Source organism: Eumetopias jubatus, unplaced genomic scaffold (assembly GCF_037043125.1).
Source record: "Eumetopias jubatus isolate StellerSeaLion01/CBP00866 unplaced genomic scaffold, mEumJub1_p1.0 scaffold_1, whole genome shotgun sequence".
In the NCBI taxonomy this organism is placed as follows: Eukaryota; Metazoa; Chordata; class Mammalia; order Carnivora; family Otariidae; genus Eumetopias; species Eumetopias jubatus.
Genome location: NW_028274807.1, coordinates 73,485,378 through 73,495,912, shown reverse-complemented (window position 1 = coordinate 73,495,912; position 10,535 = coordinate 73,485,378).

Below are 10,535 nucleotides of genomic sequence, written 5' to 3'. Positions count from 1 at the left end.
GCTTCGGCTCTGGAAGAAATAGGATCTAGCTTCTTTTTTATTTTTTATTTTTATTTTTTTGTTTTTAAAATTCTTGATTTATTTTTATTTATTATTATTATTATTATTATTATTATCATCTAGCTTCTTTTAATGAGCAGACCAAAACACACCTAGGATCTAGCTTCCCTTTCTTTTGTTTGTTTGTTTTATTTTGTTTTGTTTTGTTTTGTTTTGATCTAGCTTCTTTTTTTTAATTTTTTTATTATGTTAATCACCATACATTACATCATTAGTTCTTGATGTAGTGTTCCATGATCCATTGTTTGTGCATAACACCCTGTGCTCCACGCAGAACGTGCCCTCCTTAATACCCATCACCAGGCTAACCCATCCCCCCCACCCCCTCCCCTCTAGAACCCTCAGTTTGTTTTTCATGTTCCATCGTCTCTCACAGTTCCTCTCCCCCTCCGACTTACTCCCCTTCATTCTTCCCCTCCTGCTATCTTCTTCTTTTTCTTTTTTCTTAATATATCTTGCATTATTTGTTTCAGAAGTACAGATCTGTGATTCAACAGTCTTGCACAATTCACAGCGCTCACCATAGCACATACCCTCCCCAATGTCTATCACCCAGCCACCCCCTCCCTCCCACCCCCCACCACTCAGCAACACTCAGTTTGTTTCCTGAGATTAAGAATTCCTCATATCAGTGAGGTCATATGATACATGTCTTTCTCTAATTGACTTATTTCACTCAGCATAACACCCTCCAGTTCCATACATGTCATTGCAAATGGCAAGATCTCATTCCTTTTGATGGCTGCATAATATTCCATTGTGTATATATACCACTTCTTCTTTATCCATTCATCTGTCGATGGACATCTTGGCTCTTTCCACAGTTTGGCTATTGTGGACATTGCTGCTATAAACATTGGGGTGCACGTACCCCTTCGGATCCCTACATTTGTATCTTTGTGGTAAATACCCAGTAGTGCAATTGCTGGATCCTATGGTAGCTCTATTTTCAACTTTTTGAGGAAGCTCCATACTGTTTTCCAGAGGGTCTGCACCAGCTTGCATTCCCACCAACAGTGTAGGAGGGTTCCCCTTTCTCCGCATCCCCGCCAACATCTGTCGTTTCCTGTCTTATTAATTTTAGCCATTCTGACTGGTGTGAGGTGGTATCTCATTGAGGTTTTGATTTGGATTTCCCTGATGCCGAGTGATGTTGAGCACTTTTTCATGTGTCTGTTGGCCATTTGGATGTCTTCTTTGGAAAAATGTCTGTTCATGTCTTCTGCCCATTTCTTGATTGGATTATTTGTTCTTTGGGTGTTGAGTTTGATAAGTTCTTTATAGATTTTGGATACTAGCCCTTTATCTGATATGTCATTTGCAAATATTTTCTCCCATTCTGTCGGTTGTCTTTTGGTTTGGTGGACTGTTTCTTTTACTGTGCAAAAGCTTTTTATCTTGATGAACTCCCAATAGTTCATTTTTGCCCTTGCTTCCCTTGCTTTTGGCGATGTTTCTAGGAAGAAGTTGCTCTGGCTGAGGTCGAAGAGGTTGCTACCTGTGTTCTCCTTTAGGATTTTGATGGACTCCTGTCTCACGTTTAGGTCTTTCAATCATTTGGAGTCTACTTTTGTGTGTGGTGTAAGGAAATGGTCCAGTTTCATTCTTCTGCATGGTGCTGACCAATTTTCCCAAAACCATTTGTTGAAAAGACTTTCTTTTTTCCATTGGACATTCTTTCCTGCTTTGTCAAAGATGAGTTGACCATAGAGTTGAGGGTCCATTTCTGGGCTCTCTATTCTATTCCATTGATCTATGGGTCTGTTTTTGTGCCAGTACCATACTGTCTTGATGATCACAGCTTTGTAATAGAGCTGGAAGTCCGGAATTGTGATGCCGCCAGCTTTGCTTTTCTTTTTCAATATTCCTCTGGCTATTCGGGGTCTCTTCTGGTTCCATACAAATTTTAGGATTATTTGTTCCATTTCTTTGAAAAAAGTGGATGGTATTTTGATGGGGATTGCATTGAATGTGTAGATTGCTCTAGGTAGCATTGACATCTTCACAATATGTGTTCTTCCAATCCATGAGCATGGAACGTTTTTCCATTTCTTTGTGTCTTCTTCAATTTCTTTCATGAGTATTTTATAGTTTTCTGAGTACAGATCCTTTGCCTCTTTGGTTAGATTTATTCCTAGGTATCTTACGGTTTTGGGTGCAATTGTAAATGGGATCGACTCCTTAATTTCTCTCTCTTCTGACTTGGTGGTGGTGTATAGGAATGCCACTGATTTCTGTGCATTGATTTTATATCCTGCCACTTTACTGAATTCCTGTATGAGTTCTAGCAGTTTTGGGGTGGAGTCTTTTGGGTTTTCCACATACAGTATCATATCATCTGCAAAGAGTGAGAGTTTGACTTCCTCCTTGCTGATTTGGATGCCTTTGGTTTCTTTTTGTTGTCTGATTGCTGTGGCTAGGACTTTTAATACTATGTTGAATAGCAGTGGTGAGAGTGGACATCCCTGCCGCGTTCCTGACCTTAGGGGAAAAGCTCTCAGCTTTTCCCCATTGAGAATGATATTGGCTGTAGGTTTTTCATAGATGGCTTTTATGATATTGAGGTAGGTACCCTCTATTCCTATACTCTGAAGAGTTTTGATCAAGAAAGGATGCTGTACTTTGTCAAATGCTTTTTCTGCATCTATTGAGAGGATCATATGATTCTTGTTCTTTCTTTTGTTAATGTATTGTATCACATTGATTGATTTGCAGATGTTGAACCAGCCTTGCAACCCAGGGATAAATCCCACTTGGTCATGGTGAATAATCCTTTTAATGTACTGTTGGACCCTATTGGCTAGTATTTTGGTGAGAATTTTTGCATCCATGTTCATCAAGGATATTGGTCTGTAATTCTCCTTTTTGATGGGGTCTTTGGTTTGGGGATCAAGGTAATGCTGGCCTCATAAAATGAGTTTGGAAGTTTTCCTTCCATTTCTATTTTTTTGGAACAATTTCAGGAGAATAGGTATTAATTCTTCTTTAAATGTCTGATAGAATTCCCCTGGGAGGCCATCTGGCCCAGGGCTTTTGTTTGTTGGGAGATTTTTGATGACTGCTTCAATTTCCTTAGTGGTTGTAGGTCTGTTCAGGTTTTCTATTTCTTCCTGGTTCAATTTTGGTAGCTAATACATCTCTAGGAATGCACCCATTTCTTCCAGGTTATCTAATTTGCTGGCATAGAGTTGCTCATAAAATGTTCTTATAATTGTTTGTATTTCTTTGGTGTTGGTTGTGATCTCTCCTCTTTCATTCATGATTTTGTGGATTTGGGTCATTTCTCTTTTCTTTTTGATCAGTCTGGCCAGGGGTTTATCAATCTTCTTAATTCTTTCAAAGAACCAGCTCCTAGTTTTGTTGATCTGTTCTACTGTTCTTTTGGTTTCTATTTCATTGATTTCTGCTCTGATCTTTATTATTTCTCTTCTCCTTCTGGGTTTAGGCTTTATTTGCTGTTCTTTCTCCAGCTCCTTTCGGTGTAGGGTTTGGTTGTATATTTGAGACCTTTCTTGTTTCTTGAGAAAGGCTTGTATTGCTATATACTTTCCTCTCAGGACTGCCTTTGCTGTATCCCAAAGATTTTGAACAGTTGTGTTTTCATTTTCATTGGTTTCCATGAATTTTTTTAATTCTTCTTTAATTTCTGGTTGACCCATTCATTCCTTAGTAGGATGCTCTTTAGCCTCCATGTATTTGAGTTCTTTACAACTTTCCTCTTGTGATTGAGTTCTAGTTTCAAAGCATTGTGGTCTGAAAATATGCAGGGAATGATCCCAATCTTTTGGTACCGGTTGAGACCTGATTTGTGACCTAGGATGTGATCAATTCTGGAGAATGTTCCATGAGCACTAGAGAAGAATGTGTATTCTGTTGTTTTGGGATGGAATGTTCTGAATATGTCTGTGAAGTCCTTTTGGTCCAGTGTGTCATTTAAAGTCTTTATTTCCTTGTTGATCTTTTGCTTAGATGATCTGTCCATTTCAGTCAGGGGGGTGTTAAAGTCCCCCACTATTATTTTATTGCTGTCAATGTGTTTCTTCGCTTTTGTTATTAATTGCCTTATATAATTGGCTGCTCCCATGTTCGGGGCATAGATATTTACAATTGTTAGATCTTCTTGTTGGATAGACCCTTTAAGTAGGATATAGTGTCCTTCCTCATCTCTTATTACAGTCTTTGGTTTAAAATCTAATTTGTCTGATATAAGGATTGCCACTCCAGCTTTCTTTTGGTGTCCATTAGCATGGTAAATTGTTTTCCACCCGTCACTTTCAATCTGGGGGTGTCTTTGGGTCTAAAATGAGTCTCTTGCAGACAGCATATTGATGGGTCTTGTTTCTTAATCCAATCTGATAGCCTGTGTCTTTTGATTGGGGCATTTAGCCCATTTACAATCAGGGTAACTATTGAAAGGTATGAATTTAATGCCTTTAGTAACTTACAGGCAAAGGTGACTGTTACTGTATATTGTCTCTGTTCCTTTTCTGATCTGTGCTGCTTTTTGTCTCTCTCTTTGCTTAGAGGACCCCTTTCAATATTTCTTGGAGGGCTGGTTTCATGTTTGCAAATTCCTTTAGTTTTTGTTTGTCCTGGAAGCTTTTTATCTCCCCTTCTATTTTCAATGACAGCCTAGCTGGATATAATATTCTTGGCTGCATATTTTTCTCATTTAGTGCTCTGAAGATATCATGCCAGTCCTTTCTCTCCTGCCAGGTCTCTGTGGAGAGGTCTGTTGCCAATCTAATATTTCTACCATTGTAGGTTACATATCTCTTCTCTCGAGCTGCTTTCAGGATTTTCTCTTTGTCTCTGAGACTTGTAAGTTTTACTATTAGATGTCGGGGTGTTGACCTATTTTTATTGATTTTGAGAGGGGTTCTCTGTGCCTCCTGGATTTTGATGCCTGTTTCCTTCCTCACAATTAGGGAAGTTCTCTGCTATAATTTGCCCCAATATACCTTCTGCCCCTCTCTCTTTCTTCTTCTTCTGGGATCCCAATTATTCTAATGTTGTTTCATCTTATCGTATCGCTTATCTCTCGAATTCTGCCCTCGTGATCCTGTAGTTGTTTCTCTCTCTTTTTCTCAGCCTCTTTATTTCCCATCATTTGGTCTTCTATATCGCTGATTCTCTCTTCTGCCTCATTTATCCTAGCAGTTAGTGTCCCCATTTTTGATTGCACCTCATTAATAGCCTTTTTGATTTCGACTTGGTTAGATTTTTTTCTTTTATTTCTCCAGAAAGCGTTTCTCTAATAACTTCCACGCTTTTTTCAAGCCCAGCTAGTATCTTTAAAGTCATGATTCTGAACTCTAGGTCCGACAATGTACTAATGGCCGTATTGAGTAGGTCCCTGACTGACGGTATTATCTCTTGTCTTTTTTGCTGAGGTGATTTTTTTCATCTTGTCATTTTGTCCAGAGGAGAATTGATGAATGAGAGAACAAAATGCTAACAGATTAACAACGTCCCCAGCAAATATACTCTATACAAATCAGAAAAGACCTGAAACCAGGGGAAAAGAAAGGGAAAGAAAGAAAAAAGAAAGAGAAAAGGAAGAGAGAAAAAAAAAAAAGATTAAATACAAAAACAGCACAATACAAAAAAACCCGAATATGATCAAATATGATCAGGCTAGTGCACAGATCAGTGCCACACACCAGATTTTGGGCGTATTTTGGTCTGTTAGAAAAAAGTGCCTCCTAAAATTTTAAAGGAAGAAAGACTTATATATGTACAAAATAAGGGTTGATACAATGAAGGGATGGAAGATGACTATAAAGATGAAAATTATAAAAGATTTTATAAAAGGAATTGATACGATAAGTTGTTTGAAAAAAGGAAGAAGATTTAAAAAAAAAAAAGGGGAGAGAATGTGATCAGGCAGGAGACTAGAACAAATCCATACACTAGTGATTTAGGGTATATTTTGATCTGTCAGAAGAAACTGTATCTCAAAATTTTAAAGAGAGAACAACTTATATATATATATGCCAAAAATAAGAGTAACTACTATGAAGGGATAAAATATGACTCTAAAAATGAAAAATAAAAAATGTTTTTTTTTAAAAAAAGGGATTGATAAGATGTTGGTTGAAAAAGCGAAAAAGAGAAATTAAAAAAACAATTAAAAACTAACTTTGAAAAACTAATAGATCATGGTAAAAAAAAAAAAGCCATGAATTCTATGTGCAGTATTCCCCTAGCGCTGGAGTTCTCCCGTTCTCCTTGATTGGTAAACTTGGTCTTGGCTTGCTGGCTGTTTGTGCTGATCTTCTGGGGGAGGGGCCTGTTGCCGTGGTTCCCAAATGCCTTTGCTGGAGGCAGAATTGCCCCACCCTTGTCGGTCCCAGCTAAGCAAGCTGCTCGGGTTTGCTCTCAGGAGCCTTTGTTCCCTGCAAGCTTTCCGTACGGCTTTGGAGGACGACAGTGAAAATGGCGGCCTCCCAATCTCTGCCCCAGAGGAGGCAAGAACTCGGGGCCCCACTCCTCAGTGCACCCCCAGAGAAAAGCAGCCAGTCATTCCCGTGTCCCCGGTCTCCAGCTGCACTCCGTGCTCACCCGGCCTGTGACCAAGCGTTTCTATCTCTGGCACCCGACCCCATGTGGAGTCTCCAAACCCAGCAGGTCCCCATGGTGCGCTCCCACACCGCTCCTCCCGGGGGAGGAAGGGGAGTCTCCCCGGATCTGCCGCTTGTTGTGTCCCTGCTGGAGGAGCAGTGGCCCGACTGGGCCGCAGATCACAGTTTATGGCAACCCCGAGCTGAGTGCCCGTGCCTCAGCTCCGTCTCTGCAGCTGGCTTCCCCACTCCGATACCTGGGAGCTCTGCCGCACTCAGGCACCCCCGGTCTTTCTGTGACCCCGAGGGTCCTGAGACCACACTGTCCCGCAAGGGTTCCACCCCCCGCTTAGCCACTGGAGCGACGTCCCTCCGCAGAGCCGACTTCTAAAAGTTCCGATTTTGTGCTCCGCAGCTCTATCACTTGCCAGAAGCGGCTGACGGAGGCCCCCTCCCCTGCCGTCTATCCTCCCGAATATCGCCTCGGATTCACTTCTCCGCACGTCCTACCTTACAGAAAGTGGTCGCTTCTCTGTTCAGAGAGTTGTTGCTACTCTCCTCTTCGATCCCCTGTTGAGTTCATAGGTGTTCAGAATGGTTTGATCCCTATTCAGCTGAATTCCTGAGACCAGATGAAATCCAGGTCTCCTACTCCTCCGCCATCTTGCTCCGCCCCTGATCTAGCTTCTTTTAATGAGCAGACCAAAACATACTAGGATCTAGTTTCTTTTCTTTTGTTTTTTTGTTTTGTTTTGTTTTTGGGTTTTTGTTTTGGTTTTTGGTTTGTTTGTTTCTCTTCTTAATATAGCCATTACTCTCAGGAGCAGGAATACAATAGGCTTTACTAACAATTACACACACAAATAAAAAACAGTGACCCAGATATAATGACAAGATGGAGGGATTTGCCTTAAAAAAAAAGAGAACAAGAAGAATTCACAGTCAGGAGCTTAATCAATACAGATGCAAGTAAGATTTAACCAATACAGATACAGGCTATTTATTTATTTATTTATTTAGAAGGTTTTATTTATTTATTTGACAGAGAGAGACACAGTGAGAGAGGGAACACAAGCAGGGGGAGTGGAGAGGGAAAAGCAGGCTTCCCGCTGAGAAGGAGCCTGATGCGGGGCTCGATCCCAGGACCCTGAGATCATGACCTGAGCCAGAGGCAGATGCTTGTAACGACTGAGGCACCCAGGTGCCCCCAGATAAAAGTTATTTAAAACAAAAATTATAAGAGTACTACCTAGGATTAAGAAAAGTATTGAAGACACTAGAGAATCCCTTACTCCAGAGATAAAAAGAACTAAAAACTAGTCAGGCCGAAATAAGAAATGCTCTAACCAAAATGCAAAACAGAATGGATGCAATGACAATGAGGATAGATGAACCAGAGGAACAAATCAGTGATATAGAAGATAAAATTACAGAAAATAATGAAGCTGAAAAAATGGGAAAGAAAGGTATTGGATCACCACTGTAGACTTAGGGAAGGTGGAGAATCCTTAAAGCATAATAACATTCATATCATAGGTATCCCAGAAGAAGAAAAAGAAAGAGGAGCAGAAGGTTTATTTGAGCAAATTATACCTAAAAACTTCCCTAATCTGGGGGTGGAAACAGACATCAAAATCCAAGAAGCACAGAGATCTCCCATTAAATTCAACAAAAGCTGACCATCACCAAGACATATCATAGTCAAATTCACAAAATACACAGACAAGGAAATAATCCATAAAGCAGCAAGGGAAAAAAGTCCTTAACCTACACGATGACAGATGAGGTTGCAGCAGATCTGTCCATACAAACTTGGCAGGCCATAAGAAAGTGGCACAATATATTCTATGTGCTGAATGGGAAAAATATGCAGCCAAGAATACTTTATCCAGCAAGATTATCATTCAGAATAGGAGAAATAAAGAGTTTCCCAGACTAACAAAAACTAAAACAGTTTGTGACTACTAAACCAGCCCTGCAAGAAATATTAAAGGGGACTCTGTGAGTGGGGTAAAAAGAGCAAAAGCAACCAAGACTAGAAAGGAATAGAGAACATCACCAGAAACACCAACTTTACACATAACACAATGGCACTAAATTCATGTCTTTCAATAATCTCTGAATGTAAATGGACTAAATGCTCCAATCAAAACACATAGGGTATCAGAATGGATAAAAACAAGACCCATATATGTGCCACCTACAGAGCTATAGACCATGTTGCCTCCCTATAGGAGACATATTTTAGATCTAAAGACACCTGCAGATTGAAAGTGAGGGGATGGAAAACCATCTATCATGCTAATGGACATCAAAAGAAAGCCAGAGTCGGGTGCCTGGGTGGCTCAGCTAGTTAAGCATCTGACTCTTGACTTCAGCTCAGGTCATGGTCTCAGGGTCATGAGACCCCTTCTCTCTCTGCCTCTCCTCCCCATCATCACCCCCTTCACTCTCACTCTCTCTCTAAAAGGAAGAAGAAAGAAAGAAAGAAAGAAAGAAAGAAAGAAAGCAAGCAAGCAGGAGTAGCCATACTTATATCAGACAATCTAGATTTTAAACCAAAGACTGTAACAAGCAATGAAGAAGGGCATTATATCATAATCAAGGAGTCTATCCATCAGAAAGATCTAAAAATTGTAAATATTTATGTCTTCAACTGGGTACATAAATTTGGGGGCACTCAAATATATAAATCAATGAATAGCAAACATAAAGAAACTCATTGATAATAATACAGTAATAGTAGGGGTCTTTAACACCCCACTTATAGCAATGGACAGATCATCTAAGCAGAAAATCAAGGAAACAATGGCTTTGAATGACATACTGGACCAGATGGACTTACAAATATTTTCAGAACATTTCATCCTAAAGCAACAGAATACACATTCTATTCAAGTGCACATTCCACATTCTCTAGGGTAGATCACATACTGGGTCACAAATCAGCCCTCAAAAGGTACAAAAAGATCAAGATCATACCATGCATATTTTCAGACCACAATGCTATGAAACTTGAAGTCAACCACAAGAAAAAATTGGGGAAGACCAGAAATACATGGACATTAAAGAACATCCTACTAAAGAATGAAAATTAAAGAAGAAATAAAAAAAAATACATGGAAACAAATGAAAATGAGGTTTTTTAAATTTTTTATTGTTATGTTAATCACCATACATTACATCATTAGTTTTTGACGTAGTGTTCCATGATTCATTGTTTGTGCATAACACCCAGTGCTCCATGCAGAACGTGCCCTCTTTAATACCCATCACCAGGCTACCCCATCCCCCCACCCCCTCCCCTCTAGAACCCTCAGTTTGTTTTTCAGAGTCCATCGTCTCTCATGGTTTGTCTCCCCCTCCGATTTACTCCCCTTCATTCTTCCCCTCCTGCTATCTTCTTCTTTTTTTTTCCTAACATATATTGCATTATTTGTTTCAGAGAAAACATGACAGTGCAAAACCTTTGAGATACAGCAAAGGTGGTCCTAATAGGGTAGTGTATTGTAAAACAGGTCTACCTCAAGGAGCAAGAAAATTTCAAATACACAACCTAAGCCTATACCTTAAGGAGCTAGAAAATGAACAGCAAATAAAGCCTAAAGCCAGCAGAAGAAGAGAAATAATAAAGATTAGGGCAGACATAAATGATATAGAAACAAACAAACAAAAATCCTCAGTAGAACAGATCAACAAAACTAAGAGCTAGTTCTTTGAAGGAATTAATAAAATTGATAAACCTCTAGCCAGACTTATCAAAAAGAAATTTGGGTCCTTTGACCCAAATAAATAAAATCACGAACAAAAGAGAAGAGATCACAACCAACACCACAGAAATACAATTAAAAAAGAATACTATAAAAATTATACTATAAAAAATACTATAAAAAATTATATGCCAACAAACTG